This window comes from Nyctereutes procyonoides, unplaced genomic scaffold (genome assembly GCF_905146905.1).
Source record: "Nyctereutes procyonoides isolate TBG_1078 unplaced genomic scaffold, NYPRO_anot_genome, whole genome shotgun sequence".
NCBI classification, from domain to species: Eukaryota; Metazoa; Chordata; class Mammalia; order Carnivora; family Canidae; genus Nyctereutes; species Nyctereutes procyonoides.
The window spans coordinates 49,247,119-49,267,275 of record NW_026575043.1 but is presented as its reverse complement, the minus strand read 5'-3'; positions in this window follow the sequence as shown (position 1 = coordinate 49,267,275).

Here is a 20,157-nt window from a genome sequence, read left to right as displayed (position 1 = left end):
GAGTAGGGCTGCTGTAGCCAGGAAACAATGTCAGCTTCGCTGAAAAGGACTGTGGCTCTTTTAGCCCGAGGAAAGCCAGGAGCTGCCAGAGAGCCAGCCTGTTACATTCTCCTGGGGCTGGTCTCTCTCCAGGACGAGGTGTTTCAACATCTCAGGTGGTTCCCTGAAAGCAGCTGTCCCTGTTTCCTCTCCGGGTGAAGCCCCTTCTCCCAGAAGGGGGCTTTGTTTATACCAGGCTTCTCTCAATCCCCAGAGTAAGCCAGGAGGGATGGAGGAAGAGGGAGTCTCAGGAAAGCGGCAAAGAAGGGTTGTGATTTTTTTTTTTTAAGATTTTATTTATTTATTTGAGAGAGAGAGAAAACATGAGCAGGGCGGAGGAGGAGCAGAGGCAGAGGCAGAGGGAGAGGGAGAAGCAAATTCCCCGCTGAGCAGGGAGCCTGACTAGAAGCTCAGTCTCAGGACCCTGAGCCAAAGGCAGGCGCTTAACCCACTGAGCTTAACCCACTGAGCTTAACCCACTGAGCTACCCACCCATTTTTCATTTAAAAAATGAAAATAAAAATTGGGGGCTGCAGGATGCTTTGGTTTAATGGAATCTTACTGTGACCTCTAACATGGAGAGTAGATGTGTCAAGGAGACCCTTAGTGTAAACACTCTGTATAGCATTTTTTGTAATATTTAGTAAAGCTCCATAAGCATGGGCACGTTCTGTGACCCAGCAATCCACTTGTTGGCATCCCTAGAGAACCAGTCTGCAAACTTTAGTGGGCAGACAAAGCAGATTAAAATGCAGAACCTTATTAAAATGCAGATTCTGATGCAGTAGGTCCTATAGGGGCCTGAGATTCTGTATTTCTGTCTAGCTCCCCAGTGATGCTTGGACCACAGTTTGACTAGCAAGGCCCAAGGGAACTGTTTCTTAAACTTCTTTGGGTTCTGACTGCCAGTAAGAAATAAATTCTAGATGGCAACCTACAATGCACTTATCTATAATTGAAACAAAAGTTTTATGAAGCAATACTTACCCTTGCTATATGATGCACCCTTAGTCTTTTCTCTTCTCTTTTGTCAAAAACAAAAACAAAAAAACCCACCGCATTGACCACAGAGCCACTGAAATGATTTCATTATTCACCAGCTGGTCTCATGCCACATTTTGAGAAACAGAACCCTAGAGAAATTCTTACACATGCAGACCAGGAAACAGGAAGGCTTGCTGATGCATTGTCTATAATAACAACCACAAAAAATTGGGGAAAAAAAAAACAAAAGAAAAGAAAAAAACCCCAACAACCTGAAAGTTCTATCCACAAGAGAATTTTTCAGGACATTTGTGATAATATGCACATAGAGGAACCGTGAAAAATAAGTGAATTTGAATCACGTGCATTAGCATGTATCTCAAAACCAAAAGTCCAGTAAAAATACAAGCTGAAGGCAGACACATGTTCTAGGATGCCATTTTTTTATGTAGTTTAGAAACAGGCAAAATAATTCTATTTGTTATTTAGGAATTCATACATATGTAATAAAGGTATAAAAGCTCATAAGGGAATGATTAACACCAAATTCAGCAGAGAGTGATTGCCTCTTGGGGGAGAGAGCAGGCAGGGATGGGGTGCCTTTGGGGCTTCATTAGTATATGTAAAGCTTCATTTCCCAAGATGGGTGATGAGTCTATGGTGCTCATTATATTAGTCTCTCTCTCTTTTTTTTTTTTTTTTACAGGCTTGAGGCATTCCATAATAATTAAAATTTTTAAAAAGAAAGAAAAAGAAAAGAGGGAGGTGCTTGAGTTTAAATTCATTCATAGGGGCTTGTATTAGTTTCCTAGGGCTTCCATAACAAATTATTTAAAAGTCGGTGGCCCCAAACCACAGAAATTTATTCTTGCACAGTTCTGAAGACCAGAAGTCTGAAACCAACATAGGGTTTGTTCTCTCTGGAGGCTCTAAGGGAGAATATGTTCCGTGCCTCTGTCCTAGCTCTTGATAACCACTGGCAACTCTTGCATGCCTTTGGTGTGGGGCCTCCTTTCTATACTGTTTGTCTCTGACTTCATATGGCCTTCTCTGTGTGTCTCATATTTCCTTCTCTTTTCTCTCTCTTTTTAAAAGATTTATTTATTTATTTTAAAGAGAGACAGTGAGTGAGCATGTGCACACATATGTGTGCAGAGGAGGAGCAGAGGGAGAGAAAGAGAGTCATAAGCAGATTCCCTGCTGAGCATGGGAGCCAGACAGGAGGCTTGATCCCAGGACCATGAGATCATGACCTGAGCTGAAACCAAGAGTGCCAGATGCAGAATATCAGATATCAGTCATTGGATTTAGGGCTCACTGTAAATGCAGGATGATCTCATCTGGAGAACGTTAACTCAGTTCTGCAGAGACCCTACCTCGAAATAAATTCACAGGTATCAGGGACTAGGACTTGGGCATATCTTTTGGGAGGACAAATTCAGCCCATTATAGGGGTGTAAAGCCCTGCCCATTCAATCCTTTCCCCTTGAATATTATTATTATGATATTGCTTATTGCAGGAGTTTTCAATCTGAGCACTATTAACATTTGGGTTAGAAAAGCTGTGGGGGGGTGGTGGTGGTTCTGTGCCTTGAGGGATATTCAGTAGCATCCTTTTCCTCTACCCATTAGGTGCCAATTGTAGCTCTAGACATTCCTAAATGTTTCCTGGGTGTAGGGTTGTAAAATAAAACTCAGGGCCCCAGTTAAATATGAATTTCAGATAAACAATAAAGTTTAGTATAAGCATATCCCAAATATTTCATGGGACATACTTATATTAAAAGAGGGGATCCCTGGGTGGCTCAGTGGTTTGGTGCCTGCCTTCAGCCCAGGGCGTCCTGGAGTCCTGGGATCGAGTCCCACATCGGGCTCCCTAAATGGAGCCTGCTTCCTCCTCTGCCTGTGTCTCTGCCTCTCTCTCTCTCTCTCTCTTTTTGTGTCTCTCATGAATAAATAAATAAAATCTTTAAAAATAAATAAATAAATAAATAAATAAATAAATAAATGAGTATTATTGTTAGAATGCCTGGGGGGCTCAGTTGGTTAAACGTCTAACTCTTGATTTTGGTTCAGGTCCTGATTTCAGGGTCATGAAATCAAATCCCTCATCAGGTTCTGTGCTCAGGAGCTTAACATTCTCTTTCTCCCTCTGCCCCTCCCCACTCCCTCTCTAAAAAAGAAAAAAGATTATTGTTGCTTACATTGGGCATCCTGTTCTACCCATACCCTCCAACCCCACCACCAAGTCAGGTAACCCTACCTAGGGAGAAAAATTACCCCTGGTTTAGAACAATGAATTGAGGACTGGCATTACAAATTCACATTCACTGAGTGCTTCTCTATGCCCACCACTGTGCTAAGCCATGTTCATGCGTTACATTTACTCCTCGAAACAACCCTGAGAAATAGGTGTTATAATTGCCCCCAGCAAGTAAGTAGAGGGATTTGGTTTTGAACCCAGATTCACATTTTCATGGACAGTGTGAGTTGGGTAGGAGAGTGGCGGCCTGGTAGATTGTGAATGCCCCATGTGCTTAGGGGAAAATGGTGCTGATGTCTAGACCATCATGGTGTGAGAACAAGACCTGCAGAACAGGATGGCCAGAAGGAAGGATGGCAGGCTACAGAACGATGGGCTAACATGGACAATCCTGGGATATGGGATCATTTGACAAGAAGAGAAGAAGCTGAGTAGCAGGCTGCGGCAGGACGATCATAGTAGCTAGCAGACTGGGCTCGAATGCCAGTTTCACCACCAGGCATGGCCTTGAGTAGATGCTGTAGTGACATTTATTCTGCACTTGATGTATGTTGAGTACTGCTGCTAGTGCTGGGCCATGATCTCATTTAACTCTGAAAATGACTCTCATGGGGCAGGTCTTCTCACACATGAGGTTGCTGGAGGCTTAAAACAGATTAAGAAGTATGCGCCATGTCATGAGCTAGTAAGGGGCAGCGCTGGGATTTCTACCAGGGCATGTGGACTCCAGCAGGCTCAGCTTCTCCTCTCTCCAATGGAAGTCCCATCCCCAGCCTCTTAGGGTTGATTTTAGGGTGAAATGAGTTAGTGTGCCTAAAGCCCGTAGTATCGGGTCTGGCACATAGTAACTAGCAGTGATTGTTATTCAGGCAGGGGAATGAAGCCTGAAGCAGGCTCGGTGGGTTTAGCAGGGATTGGGTCTCACTCATTAATGTTCATTTCATTTTAAAATCAATGTGTAGTGACAACTTACTACTTGCCAGGCACTGTTCTAGTCTCTGAGCATGCAGCTAAGACTAAGTCATAATCCTTAGGGTTTAGCATTTCCCTACCAAGCCCAGAGCCTCTAGTAGGCCCTCAAGAAATGGCTGCTGAATGAATGACTACATGAATGAATGAATGAATGACTACATGAATGAATGAATGAATGCAGAGAGCAAGGGAGTCCTGCCTTCTTAATGCAGTCATTGATTCCACTACAACTGCCATGGCTAATTCTGGGATAATGGATTAGCACTGTCTTCTAATAAAGGTGATTTCATCCATCTGAAGGATCAGGATAATAATATATTCCTTGCAAAGCTGTTGGGTGGCTTAATTAGCTAATATTTATAAACTGCCTCCAAAGCCACAGATAAAAGCAAGGTAAAAACACCTTGTGCGATTGGTATTAATAATTTACTGTCCCCCTGCACCAGGCCTTTCCGATATTTTTCTTGAGACAGGAAGAGGTAGGGCCTAGTTTGGGGATGATTATACCCTAGATAAAGATTAGCTACTCTTTTATTAGAGCCAAAACGAGCCCTTTTTCCTCTTTGCAGAGTCTCTCCATTTTTTGTCATACTCAGGTGAGCTGCCTTGTTTGGGGAACATCTGTTGTTGAGATAGTAACTTTCTCTCTTGTGGCTATCATTTCATGCGGGTATGTCCAAATGAAGTCTTCTCGGGGCCTCATCTGGGCCCTATAAAATAGTTAAAGGGCCACAAAAGCATTTGCATTACTAACTGATGATTTGCATACAACTTGAATAACCTCTTGGGTCTGTGAAGTTATATCTTACTTGATTTCTAAAAGCTTCATCATTTCTGTTCATGAGATCTTAAAAGTGGCAAAGATTTCAGACCCTACAAGGAACTCATTTCCCCTGAGTCCTTTGAGAGGTAGAAGGTAGGGACATTTATTGAACATTTACTATGTGCCTACAAATTCATTTAATCATTGGAACCACCTAAGGAACTAAAAAATACTTATGCCTAGTCCCCATCCTCATAGATTATGATGTAATTGGGAGTAACTGTTGAGGGGACAGACTTTGAATCCCTCCCCCCAGGTGATTCTAAGATGCTGAAAAGACAGAACTATTTGTCTAATTTTCATTAAACACACACAAACACACACACACAAAACATGAACCACCCCTTTCCCCAGCCCCACCACCACCATGTTAAAGGTGTAGAAACTGAGGCTTGGGGCATTAGGGGAAGGCCATTCGTAATAATAATGTTCATAGCTGACCATTTTGGTACTTAGGATGTACCAGACTCTGTGATGAGCACATTGATGTGTATGTGTCTTTTTAAATTCTTGCAATGGCTCTTTGAAGCAGGGATTAATAATATCTTTCTTTTATAGATGAACAAACTGAGTCTCAAAAAGTATGTAATCTTCTCAAATCTTCTGAACTGTCAAGAGATCATCCACAGAGGAAATGTGAGTGTGCTGAGATTAGGATTAGACTCTGTCAGGATTTGAATTTTGATTCCAACCTCTGGCTTATGCAGGATCCAACTTGTTTGTTCTTTGAAGATCCTGTCTCTGTCTTCTGTGTTTCTCTGAGCTTAGCACAGTGCTGGACTCTTGAAGGCACCTGCAGAATATTTAAAATCATGGAGCAAATAGGGCTAAGGAGTGGACTTCCCAGGCATTAAGAAGCAAGACTTTTTGACCTGATAGATCAGTTCTTCCTTCCTTCTCTCCAATATTTTTTGAGGTCCGTGCCGAAGACATAAGACAGACAAGGGCTGTTATGTAGCATCTATCATTTGTCAGCCAATGTTGGAGCTTTGAATTAACCAGCAGAAGGTGGGTTTTACTTTTTTTCTCCCTGTAAAATGAACTGAAGCTGATGTGAGAAAATAGTTTCAGCACACCAAAGGGAAGAATGGTGACTGGTTTATTTATTTATTTATTTGGAGGTTGTTTTTTTTTTTTTTTCTCCCTCATCTGGAAAGTGGTAAGAGGAAAGAAATTTTATCACATTCATCCAGCCCAGTGTGCTCTAGACTAGTGAGTCACTTGGTGTCATGCTATTCAAACATAAGTTCACTCATTCAGTGCTTTTTGAGCTCCTGCCATGTGCCTGGCACTGTTCTAGGTGATAGAGATATATTATAAAATGAAGTAAAGTCCCTTAATTTTATTTATTTATTTATTTTTAATTTTATTTATTTATTCAGTGAGAGATACAGAAAGAGAGAGGCAGAGACACAGGCAGAGGGAGAGGGAGAAACAGGCTCCATGTAGGGAGGCCAACATGGGACTCAATCCCGGGTCTCCAGGATCAGGCCCTGGACTAAAGGCGGTACTAAACTGCTGAGCCACCCAGGCTGACCCTTAATTTTATTTTTTAAAGGTTTTATTTATTTATTCATGGGAGACACACACAGAGAGAGGCAGAGACATAGGCAGAGGGAGAAGCAGGCTCCCCATAGGGAGCCCGATGCAGAACTCAATTCCGGACCCCAGGATCACTGCTAGAGCCAAAGGCAGAGGAGGCTCAACCACTGAGCCACACAGGTGTCCCTTGGTAAAGTCCCTGGATCCATGATGACCTGAATGATGAGAAAAAGCAAGTCGTGTGTAGATCTTGAGGAATAGAGGTGGTGAGAGAGGGAACAGTAAGTATGGAACCCTGACATCTGAATGAGCTTGGTGGGTTTAAGGAACAGTATAGGACAGAATGTGGCTCAGAGTGGATAAAGAGGGGGAGAAGGCATGAGGTAGACAGGGGCCAGATCACGCAATGCCCTATAGTCATGATAAGGCATTTGCATGTTACTCTGTACCAAATCCTTTACTATGGTTTTTCCTCATGCTTTGCAATAGGACCTTCTGCTTATCTTCCCAGCTGCCTTTTTACTCTAGCTAAGCTGAACTTTTTAAAGCTTCCTTGCTGTCTCTCACCTCTGTGTTTTTACACATGCTCTTGCATCTATCTGGAATACTCTCCAAGCTCCTTTTACTCAACCTTTGGGTATTATCTTGGATAGCACCCCTCTAGGAGCTATCCCCTGCCTTCTCATGCTTGGGTTCAACGTTTCTTCTTTTTGCTCATTGTCCCCCCTAGGTCCCCCTCTTGAGCTTTATTGAGGCATAATCGATGAAGAGAAATTTTATATATTTAAGATGTACAACTTGATGTTTTGGTATACATATATATTGTGAAATAATCAGTACAATCAAGCTCAATGTCTAGCCACTGATATTTTGGATGTCACTGAAACAAAGGCACAATGCAGAACAGAAGCACAGGCAACAAGAACCAAAATAGACAAGTGGGATTGCACCAAGCTAGAAAGCACCTGAATGGCAAAGAACACAGCAGCATGAAAAGCCAGCCTATGGAATGGGAGAAAATATTTGCAAACCATATGTCTGGTAAGGGTTTCATATTCCAACATATATGAGGAACTCCTACAACTCAGTAGCAAACAACCAAGTAACCTGATTAAAAAATGGGCAGAGGATCTTGATAGATATTTCTTAAATGAAGACCAAAGATGGGACATCTGGGTGGCTCATTGGTTGAGTGTCTGCCTTTGGGTCAGGTCATGATCCTCGGGTTCTGAGATCGAGTACCACATCAGGCTCCCTACAGAGAGCCTGCTTCTCTCTCTGCCTATGTCTCTGCCTCTCTCTGTGTGTCTCTCATGAATAAATAAATAAAATCTTAAAAAAAAAAAAAGACCAAAGATGACAAGTTGTTGGGGAGCATGTGGAGAAAAAGGAATCTTTTTTTTTTTTTTTTGTATAGTGTTGGTATGGAATGCACATTGGTGCAGCCACTATGGGAAACAATATGGAGATTCCTCAAAAAATAAAAAATAGAACTATTTTACTACCCAGGAGTCCCACTTCTGGGTATGACTCTAGCTTTTCATAGCATTTATCACATGATATTTTTATTTGCGTCTCTTTCCCAGTAAGGGTTGAGTTTCATGAAGGCTTGGCCAGTTGTCTTGTTTCCCATTATAACCCTTATGACATTGAGTACTAAATGCACAGGAAATCTTTATTGAGATGAATGAATAGCTGAGTGAGCCTGGAGGTCATGGATAATGCCTAAGATGTTGATTCAGTTCTGCAAAATGCTGGGAATTCAAAGATTCCCAAGAATCTAGAACTAAAAACCAGGAGCATTGCTCTTGCATGGGATAGACTCATAAAGTTCAAGAAAGAGAGTGCAGGAATGGAGATTTTGTGGGAACATGGAAGAGAGAGCAATTAAGTTGGCCCAGAGCTAGAGATTGAAGAAACTATAGGAAAATAACTGATACTTAACCTGGACTTTCAGAGGTGACTAAGAATTTGCCTGCCAGGAATCTAAGGATGGGGGAGTTGAGGGAGGATCCCAGGGCAGAATAAAAACATGAAGATGAGAATGTGGGTGGCACATTTGGGGACCAGTGATTTATATGCCTACAGGGTTGAGCCTAAGTCTGTATTAGTTGGGATGCTTTGACCTTTGAGTAAAATAAAGCCCTACCAGAAGTGGTTCAAATATGAGGAAAAAGTTGTGTTGCATCTCAAGAAGTTAGGAGGGATTCCAGATGACTAATTTGGCAGCTCAGTGTCACCAAGGAGTCACTTTTCCTATATTCCCACATTCCTACATTGTCATTCCAGTGAATGAATTTGAGGCTATGTTCTTCTCTGTTGATTTGAATCTCTGTTTTTAATCAGTGAGGGAAATATTTTCCAGAAGGCCTGTCCCAAGTCCCATTGGCTAGTCCTGTGTCACATGTCTAAGCCTAAGCAAGTTCCTGGAAAGGGACAAGTGCCCACCATAACTGACTTAGGTCAAGCAAGACTTATATCTGCACCCAGGACTGAGGAGGGGCATGCAGCTGCTCAATTGAGGAGCAAAATCAAGGTCTTTAACAAGAATGGGAGGGCAGTGGGTCAGGCAGCCAATTTTTGGCCACCATGGAGAACTGGAGCACCTGTGCTCTGTCCAGGGTCTCTGCTACCACTGGGTCCAGCCCAATGTTGCCATAAGGGTGAGGACCTAGTGTTGCCAGACATTATAATTTAAAAAAAATCCAGAACTCGAGATTTTTAAAAAAAGATGATTTATTTTGGCAGGGAGGAAAGGCAGAGGGAGAGGGAGAGAATCCTCAAGCAGACTCCCTGCTGAGTGTGGAGCCTGATTCAGGGCTCGATCCCAGGACTCTAAGATCATGACCTGAGCTGAAATCAAGAGTTCGACCTTAACAGATTAAGCCAGCCAGGTGCCCCTAGGATATTTTTATGTGAAATATTAGGATTTCTAAATGTTGGCAACTAATTTAAATTAAAAAAAAACTTTCATTCAAATAAAATGCTTGTGAGTCAGACTTGTACAGATTCTAAAGGGAAAGATCTCCTTCATCATGCCAATTTTCTCCCTGTCTCCAGAAATGAAAACTGTTAGCATTGTATGTATCATTCTGGATCTTTTTTTTTTTTTTAAGATTAAAAAAAAAATTTTTTTAGGGGGACTTGGGTGGCTCAGTGAGTTAAGCATCTGCTTTTAGCCAGGGGTCCTGGGATCAAGCCCCCTGTTGGGCTTGCTGCTCAGTGGAGAGTCTGCATCTTCCTCTGTCTACTGCTCCCCCTGCTTGTGCTCTCTCTGTCTCTCTCTGTACATGTATACAGTTTTTGGTATGTGTGTGGTGCACATATGTTTAACCTCAAGGGATTTTATTATGTATATTGCTTTAAGGCAAACTCTTTTCACTTAACAAGAGGTCTTAGAGATCCTTCCATGTGAGTGCATAGATTTGTGAATGATACATGAGAGAAAGATTCATGTCAAGTATGTTTAGAAAACATGGTCTGAGCATCTGCCTTTGGCTCAGATCATGATCCCAGGGTCTTGGGATCGAGTCTGCTTCTCCCTCTGCCTTCCCCCTGCTCATGATCTCTTTCTCACTGTCTCTCTCTCAAATAAATACATAAAATCTTTAAAAAAGAGAGAATGAAAATGCTGATCCTTACCACAGCCATGCAAGGAACATTCCTTGGCCCTCCAGTGTGAAAATCCCTTCATGGGAATTCTTTAGTTTTTAGATGGGATGGTGGCTTTGTCCGTCAACTTGGTTAATATGACGTACTTGCCCCAGAATCCTTTTCTTGTTTGTTTCAAAATTGGGTGAGCCTCCAAGTAGATTCTTGGGGGAGGATATAGGGGAGCTCATACTTGTTCCTGCTGATCTGCTTAATCATGTGGGGGTGGTGGTGGGGCATGATGAGCAGCATCTGGGCCTGCAAACTGCTTTACCTTCAGCACCTGCCACTCCTGGGCCAGGTGTGTGTTTAGGTGTGCAGGTGTGTGTGTGTTCAGCTCTATGACTAAGGGCTCTGCTTCCTCAGGATACTCACACCACTAATACCAGAGGCACCAGGAGCCTGGTTTCAATCTGCCTTCATGGTGTTCCAGCATGTTCTTAGATCCCTCTTCTCTTTCTGACTGCCTGCCTGAGGACTTCAAGATCCAGCATGAGATACGAAGACAATAGCCTTACAGCAACTGCCTAATCAGCCCTCACAATTGCATGAAGCTAATTCCTTGCAACAAATCCCTTTTGTTTTACATATATTTATATATAATATCTACACATACAAAATCTGTATCATTATGTATATTTAAAACGTATGTGTATATCTACATATTTTTTTAACATGTGAAAATTTATCTATCATCTCATAGTGGTTTTGCTTCTCTGGTTGAACCCTGGTTGATACAGAAGTATTTCCATCAGAATAACAACAGCAACTACAACAAGAAACACTAATGGAGTGTTTTTTAAGTGTCAAGACTGTGCAGGGTACTTTATGTATATTGTTTTATTTAATCCTCACAGTAATTCTAGAAGCGAGGGCTGTCATTCCCATTTTACATGCAAATAGCATGGATTTAGCAAAGTTAAGTACTTAACTGCCATCGTAGAGCTACAGAGTGGCAGAGCCTGATGTTAATCTGGGTTTGTCTGACTCCAAAGCCTGGGCTTTAAACCATCGAACTATACTACTTCCCTTAAAAACCAATTCTAGCCAGATTTCACATTAGGAATATAGTTTATGGACATTCTGAGGCATGAACATTGGGGTACCCTCCCACTGCAGAGGAAGAGAAGAGAGTGTGCTTGCTTTGGAAACAGCATGTGCCTTGAACTTGAGGTTCACGATGTCTTTGAGAATCTGGTTTAGAGGCAAGTGCGGTGTTCTTGCTCACTTATAAAACAGGCCCCCTGTTTTGTTTCCTGGGAGTCCACTCAGGTTCTTTGAACAAAGTATGATATGTGTACCACTGGGTATGCACAGGGTAACTTGATGTCACTGAACACTACATACAGTTGAATCACATATTTTCCTTTCAAATGATTTGCCTACTGATTATAGAGGTGAAAAAGTATTAACACAGTGCTAATATGTTTCTAACACCTCTCTAACATTGACTAGTCTACCTCTGAACAAGAAAAGAAAGCAGGGCATAGCCTGAGAGTCTCCAGGGGCAACTGTAGCTATAGAGAATTTAGTAGAATTGGGTACATTCTATTTATTTTTTTGCAGTTAACTTCTAAGAATGGCAAGGAATAGTGCTTTTTTTTAATGTTTATATGCTAGAATTTGTAAGAATTTTACTAAAAATATATGTGTCAATTTAAAGAAATACTATAATAGTGCCTATGGTTTTGAAGAAAACTGTTAAGGTGATAAAAAAACTGAACTTTGTGAAGCAATGGTTGGATCAACATGAGGAACCAACCAAGTGATATTACGTTCATTGTTCTAGTCCTGTTGATGTTTCTAGGCCCACTCCAAACCCATCATAGTAGTTGTTCAATAAGTATTTGTTGAATGAATAAATGAGTCCTTCTTGAAGGACTCATCTCAGCCCCTTTCTGAGGGGCTCCTCCCATCTGGAAACTCACAGCACTTACTGGGCTAGCACTCATTCAGTAAGCATTTTTTGGATACCTACAGTGGGCCTGGTATCAAAAATGTCATAGCCAAACAAGATGCCAAATATTGGGCAATTTAACAAGTATGTTGTGTGATGGTGCCTATATATTTTATTATAAAACTTGTATGGTAATGTGTACCTTTTCCTGTGCAGGCTCTGTTTTCCATATTAATTCTAACCGTAAAGCCAGGGTCCAAGTGACATATTGAGAACGTTAGGAGAAATAGAAAGAAAAAAGAAAGACAAAAAATGAAATCATGGTACAGCTAGGCCTATACTGTCCAATATGGTAGCCACTAGTTGCATGTGGCAGTTGAACACATGAAATACAACTAGTCTGAATGGAGATGTGCCCTGAATGTATATTGCATACTGGTTTTTAAAGGCAGTATGAATAAAAGAATCTAAGATACCTTGTTTATACTTCTCTGTATTGTAACATGTTATAATTATTATATATGGTATGTATTGGGGTAAATTAAATATAATATTAAAATGACTCTCAACTATTTATTTTTTACTTCTTTAACATGGCCAGGAGAAAATTTAAAATTATGGATGTGGCTCACATTTTCTTTCTTTTTTTTTTAATTTTTATTTATTTATGATAGTCACACAGAGAGAGAGAGAGAGGCAGAGACACAGGCAGAGGGAGAAGCAGGCTCCATGCACGGGAGCCCGACGTGGGATTCGATCCCAGGTCTCCAGGATCGCGCCCCGGGCCAAAGACCGGCGCTAAACCACTGCGCCACCCAGGGATCCCTCACATTTTCTTTCTATTGAACAGTACTAATAGCTAGACTGTAGGGCCCCAAAGGATAGATAACTTGTCTTCTTGTTTTACCACTGTGTTCCCAGCATCTAGCACAATACCTGGACATAGCAAGTGGTCAGTAAGCTTTTATTAAACCACATGTGAGTGATGCAATGGTGTGATATCGTGATTTATAATAACAAATAAATGCCCCGTCTTAGTCCTGTTCCCAGCACTGAGTTCCTAAAAACCCTTAGTTTCCTAAGTGAGAAGAGCCATTAAGGTTTTCTTTTGTTATCTTAATAAGTGACTTTTGGACTCAACCTCAAGATAGGGGCTGCTTGCTTGGAGAACCAACCAGATGATTTAGAGGGTCAGAACTTTCAATACCAGCCCCCCTCCCACCTCCACCTCTGGGCTTGGGAGAGGAGAGGGGCCAGAGGTTGAATCAATTGCCAATAGCAATGATTTAATCAACCATGCCTATGTAATTAAGCCTCCTTTAAAGACTCAAAAGGACAGGGCTCAGAGAATTTCTGGGTTGGTGAACAACGTGGATATTTGTGGAGAACGGTGCCCTTTGATAGGGCATGGAAGCTCTGAGGCCTCTTCCCATACCTTGCCCTATGCATCTCTTCCATCTGGCTTTTCCTGAGTTATAGCCTTTTATAATAAGCTAGTGATCCAGTAAGTAAAATTTTTCTCTGAGTTCTGTGAGCTGCTATGGCAAATTAGTTGAACTTCTGATTTATAGCCAGTGGGTAAGAAGTACAGGTAACAATCTACACTAGCGACTGGTGTCAGAAGTGGTTGGGGGCAGTGAACCCTTAACCTGTGAAACCAATTATTATCTCCAGGTAGATAGTGTCAGAACTGAGTTGAATTATTGGATGTGTTGTTGGATTTGTGGGGGGGGGGGATGCCTCCCTAGACACACAATGGAATTGATACCAAGAGTCCTAGTTAAAAGACATAGAAGCTGCTTCAACAATTGCTTCAGTATACAAGTAGCATTGCTATTTTTCACACTTAACTAATTTTTTTCTGCAAATCTTTAAGAATTCTACTTTTTTTTTAAAGTGCCTCAGATAATGATTTAATTTAGATTTAACAAGCCAGTTATTGCAGGTCAATTAAGTGCCACTTTATGATTTAAAACCTATTTATTCAGATTAACAACCATTAAATGGTTTTTATCACACCTCTTTTTAGTTAATACTATTTAAAACTATTTGCAGTTATTTAAAACATCATTTCACATCCATGGACACTTAAATCTTTTAAAGTCAAGATGATCTTTTTTTTTTTTTTTTAAATCTCTCTGGTCATTTGTAACCCGATTTATTATAGAAGAATGTAGAAGATATAATTTACTAAGAAGCAAAATTAACTAAAATATATGTGAAGCTTCTCTAGACAATATAAGGTGACCAGGAAGTTGACAGAGTTGACTGGGCAGTGAGCTCATATTTAAGTATTACTATTTTTTAAATAATAGTTTTCTTGAGCACCCTTTTTAAAAAAGATTATTTGTTTATTTATTAGAGAGAGAGGGGACAGCTGTGGGAGGGACAGAGGCAGAGAGAGAGGCAGAGAATCCCAAGCCAACTCTGCAGTAAGCTTGAAGCCCAATGTGGGGCTGGATCTCATAACCTATGAGATCATGACCTGAGCCAATATTAATTCAGTGGTTTTTGGTATATTACAGAGTTATGCAATGATTACCATTTTAAATTCTAGAACATTTCTTTCATTCCAAACAGGAAATCCCTTACTTATTAGCAGAAAGTCCTAATTCTCATATCTCTCCATGCCCCAGCAACCACTAGTTGACTTTCTGTGCCTATGGATTTGCCTATTATGGACATTTCATATAGGTGGCAGTAGACAATATGTGACTATTTGGCTTCTTTACTTGGCATAATGTATAATGTTGTAGCATGGGTCAGTATTTCCTTTTTTTTTTTTTTTTTAAATAGAGCTGTGTGGGGGTGGGGGAAGGGGCAAAGAGAAAGGGGTACAGGGAGAGAGAGAAAGAGAGAGAGAGAGAGGAAAAATCTTAAGCAGGCTCCATGCTCAGTGCAGAGCCTGATACAGGGCTGGATCCCAGGACCCCAAAGACATAACTTGAGGCAAAATCAAAAGTCCGAGGCTTAACTGACTGAGTCACCCAGGCACCCCTTTTTATTTCTGAATAATATTTCATTGTGTGGATATATCACATTTGTTTATCCACTCATCAGCTAATGAACATTTGGGTTACGGAAAAGTAATACATTTTAAAAATCACATGCTTTATAACAAATTTCACATGATGTGTAGTGTTCTATTAATGACCATGAATATTTGTTGAGCACTTATTTCTTACCAGGTATTCTAAATGCTTGTATGTTTTAGCATATTTATAATATTCACAACCCTATGGGGGGGGTGGTCACCATGACCTCCATCCTTCTTTTTTTTTTTTTTTTAAGATTTTATTTATTTATTTATGAGAGACACAGAGAGAGGCAGAGACATAGGCAGAGGGAGAAGCAGGCACCTTGCGGGGAGCCTGATTTGGGACTTGATCCTAGGATCCTGGGATCACCACCTGAGCCAAAGGCACTCAACCCCTGAGCCACCTAGGTGCCCTGTTATTCTTTTGGGGAAAGAATTCTTATTCTTATGGGGAATCTGGGAAATGGGAATATTAAGTTACTTATCACAGGATAAATAGCTAGTATGTTATTCAAACCGAGGAAGACTGACTGCAAAGCCTGCACTTTATTTTTCATTTACAAAATTATAATATAAAGAACTGACTTTTGGGGAAAGACAAGTGTACAGTTCTATGAATGTTAACACATATATATTTGTATAACCACTACCACCACCATCAGATAAAGAACTCTTCCATAATCCCAAAATACTCTTTTGTGTCCCATCTTGATCCATCTTAACTTTTGGATGATGACACCACCAGTTAACCGGGGAACTAGATCTGGGCAATTGGAAGCTCATTACTCTTCCTCCATCCTTGGAATGTAGATCTCACCCACTTAAGATGTTAAGACCATGTAGACCAGGTCTGTCATGGAATCTTATAGTTAAGGCTTCTAGATAAACTTTTAAGGTTTTGGTGGGTTGTGTAGGAACCTACTTGGCTTTTGGCCACCTGAAACAAGCCTCTTAAGTAAGTTCCCTTGTTTGTTAAATCTGCCACCTACCAATCTGGAATGACCCACCTCTTTCTTCAACTTTCCCTTGCCCCTAGAGTCCAAGGACCAGTTTGCAAGCCCAAACTAACCCCATTGGTGACCACTGACCTATTCTCCATCCTATAGTTTTGGGGTTTTTTTTTTTTTTTACAAGACTGTCATGTGAATGGAATCATGTAGTAGGTAACTATTGAGACTGGCTTATTTCAGGCAACATAATGCCTTTTTAAAAATTTATTTATTTATTTATTTATTCAAGAGAGAGAGAGAGAGAGAGAGAGAGGAGAGAGGCAGAAGGAGAAGCAGGCTCTATGCAGGGAGCCCGACGTGGGACTCAATCCCTGTGCTCCAGGATCACGCCCTGGGCTGAAGGCAGCGCTAAACCATTGAGCCACCCAGGCTGCCCAACAAAATGGCTTTTAGATTGGTGCAAGTTGTTACAGATAATAATAGTTCATTCCTTTTGATTGCTGAGTAGGATTCAATTGTATGTGTGTGCTACAATTAGTTTATCCAGCCACTTAAATAAGAAAGACATGTTAATTGAGGCATAACATTTCAAGCAGAAAGTGCACAAATATATAGATACCGACCGGTGAGTTCATGAACAAACCATGTAAGCACCTCCCAGACTAATAACTAGAATCTTGCCAGTGCCTTTTTGCCCTCTTCCAGGTAACCTTACTTCTGTTTTTACTTCTCTCTCCATAGGCTACTGTGGCCTATTTTTGAACTTTATAGATATGGGCTCATATGAAATTTGTTCTTCTATCTGGGTTCTTTTGGCCAATATTATGGTTGCAAATATATTCATGTAGCTGTAATTTATTCTTATTGCCCTATAATATTCCATTTAAAAATATATCACAATGTATTTCTTCATGTTGCTGCTGATGGACATTTGAGTTGTTTCTGGTTTGGAGCTGTTTTCAGGAGTGGAGTTGCTGGATGATAGGGTGTATGTATGTTCAACTATATTAGATAATGCCAAACACCTTTTCCAAAGTGAATGTATCAATTTTCATTGTACTAGCCACTAGTGAGAGTTCTAGCCACTCTGTTTCTTTAACTACACTTGGTATTATCCTTTTAAAAGGATTAAGCTCTTTTGGCATGTGTACAGTGCTGTCTCACTGAAATTTTAGTTTGCATTTCCCTAATGATGAATGATATTGAATATTTTATGTTTCCTGATTATTTATATATTCTTTGTGAGGTGCCTGTTCCAGTTTTTTGCCCATTTAAAAAATGAATTGTCGGGCAGCCCCAGTGGCTCAGAGGTTTAGCGCCACCTTCAGCCAGGGGCGTGATCCTGGAGACCTGGGATCGAGTCCCACATCGGGCTCCCTGCATGGAGCCTGCTTCTCCCTCTGCCTGTGTCTCTGCCTCTTTCTCTCTCTCTCTGTCTCTCATCAGTCAATAAATAAAATCTTAAAAAATAAAAAAATAAAAAAATAAATTGTCTATCTCTTTTCTATTGATTTGTATATTTGATGGTGTATATTCCAGCTATGAGGCTTTTCTTAGTTATGTGTATTGCAAATATCTTTCTCTACCCTGTGGTTTGCCCTTTCACCTCTTATGAGGTGTTTGGTTTTTTATTTTTAAATTATAGTAAAATATAAACACATACAACTTCTTATTTTTACCATTTTATAGTACAATTCAGTGGCTTTGTGTACATTTACAATGTTGTATAAGCACATCCCCCCTGTCAGGTTCCAGAACTTTTTCATCACTCCAAGGAGGAAACTGACTAAGCACTCACTCCCCATTCTTTTCTCCCCCAGCCCCTGGCAATCACTAATCTACTTTCTGTCTGCATAGATTAGTCTATTCCTGACATTTCCTATAAATAGAATCATATAATATGTGGCCTACTGTGTCTGGCTTATTTTACTTCACATACTGTTTTTTAGGTTTATCTAAGTTGTAGCATGGATCAATACTCAATTCTTTTGTGAGTCATTGGGGAAATGCAAATCAAAGCCATAAGGAGATACCACATCACATCCACTTGGATGACCATAATAGAAAGAAAGAAAAACAAAAATGCAATGAAAAAACAAGTGCTGGCAAGGATGTGGAGAGATTGGAGACTTTATACACTGCTGGTGGGAAAGTAATATGGTACAGCCACTGTGGAAACCAGTTTGGCAGTTCCTTACTATCTTGTTGATGAGTTTAATGAACAGAAGTTCTTAATTTTAATGAGTTCTAATTTATTTAATTTTTAAAAAAGATTCTTCTTATTTATTTATTTATTTATTTGAACGAGAGAGAGAGAGAGAGAGAGAGAGAGAGAGAGAGAGTGTTTGTGTGTGTGTGTGTGTGTCTGTGTGAAGGAGCAGAAGGAGAAAGACCAGCAGGCTCCCCAGTGAGCATGGAGCCCAATGCAGAGCTTGATCTCAGGACCCTGAGATCATGACCTGAACCAGAATTGAGTTGGATGCTTAACTGACTGAGCCACAAGTCCAATGTATAAATCATTTAAATTGGAAAGTGCTTTATAGGTCTGATGGAAAAAAATCTTTGCCCATTCTAGGTTTATCTTTCAGAAGCTTTATTGTTGTACATCTACATTTAAGTCTACCATCCACCTGGAACTTATTTTTGTTTATAGCGTGAAGAAAGTTCCTTTTTTTTCCATGTGAACTTTCACCAGGTGGAACTGGGGACTAAGCCCCAGGTTTCAAAAATAATGTCTTACCTTACTATACTTCCAATAGTGTCTGTCATAAATCAAGTAACAATATATTGTAGGCTTGTTTCTGGACTCTTGTATTCTCTTCCACTGATCCATTTGTCTCACTTTGAACCATTACCCCACTGTCTTAATTACTGTAGCTTTATCGTAATTCTTTTTTTTTTAAGTTTTTATTTATTTAAGTACTCTCTATACCCACTATGGGGCTCAAACTCACAACCCCGAGATCAAGAGTCACATGCTCTTCCAGCTGAGCCGGCTAGGTGCCCCTATCATAATTCTTAACATCTGGAAGTGTGAATCTTCCAATCCTGACATCATCAAGATTGTTATGGATATTCTTGGCCCTTGTTATTTCCATATAAATTATAGAATTAGCATATCAATTCCAACAAAAAAGAGAAACCCGTTGGGATTTTGATTGGGGTTTTGTTAAATCTGTATCTTAATTTAGGGAAAATGACTTTACAATATTGAGTCTTTCAGTCCATGAACATTATTTATTACTACATTTCTTTAGGTTTTGTACCAGTCAGGGTTCAGTGAAGAGACAGACACCAGACCAGTTACTTGAACAAGGATAATTTCACATGAAAATGTGTTAGCTAGTACAACTAGTAAAAAGGTGGATAGTTATTTCAAAGGGTAGAACATGATTCTAAGGGGTGCAGAGGAGTAACTGGAGAAGGCAGTGAATAAGTGAAGATACTTAAGAGGACCCTCTCCTCATTGCTAGACTGAGATTCAGACCTGATTGGAGGTGTGGCTGCCATAGAAACACCCAGTCCACTAGTGATGGAGAACAGAAAGGTGTGGGTGACAACTGACCTACAGGACTGGTCTTACTGGATAGAAGGAAGGAGGAGGAAGGAGGACATGGGCTGAACAGCTGGTCTACAGGACTTCTGATGAAGAGGTAGAAGTGGTGATAATGGACATTTTTAACTCATTCCCAGCCTGAGAGGAAATGTTCAATATGTCACCATTATGTATGTTGGCTCTAGTTATTTTAGCTACCCTTTATCAAAACTGTTTTAGTGTGCTAAGATTAAGAGTATTTAACTCTTTTCAAATGCTTTTCCTCATCATTGAGATGAATCCTTTTTTTTTTTTTTTTTGGTCCTTTGTTTGATTAATATGGAGAATTTTAGTGATTTCTTTGCAGACCTGAAACTTTGTACTCTTAGAATAAACCAGAGTTGGTCATGATATAGCATCCTTTTTATGGAAGTACTGCATTTGATTTCATAATATTTTGTTTG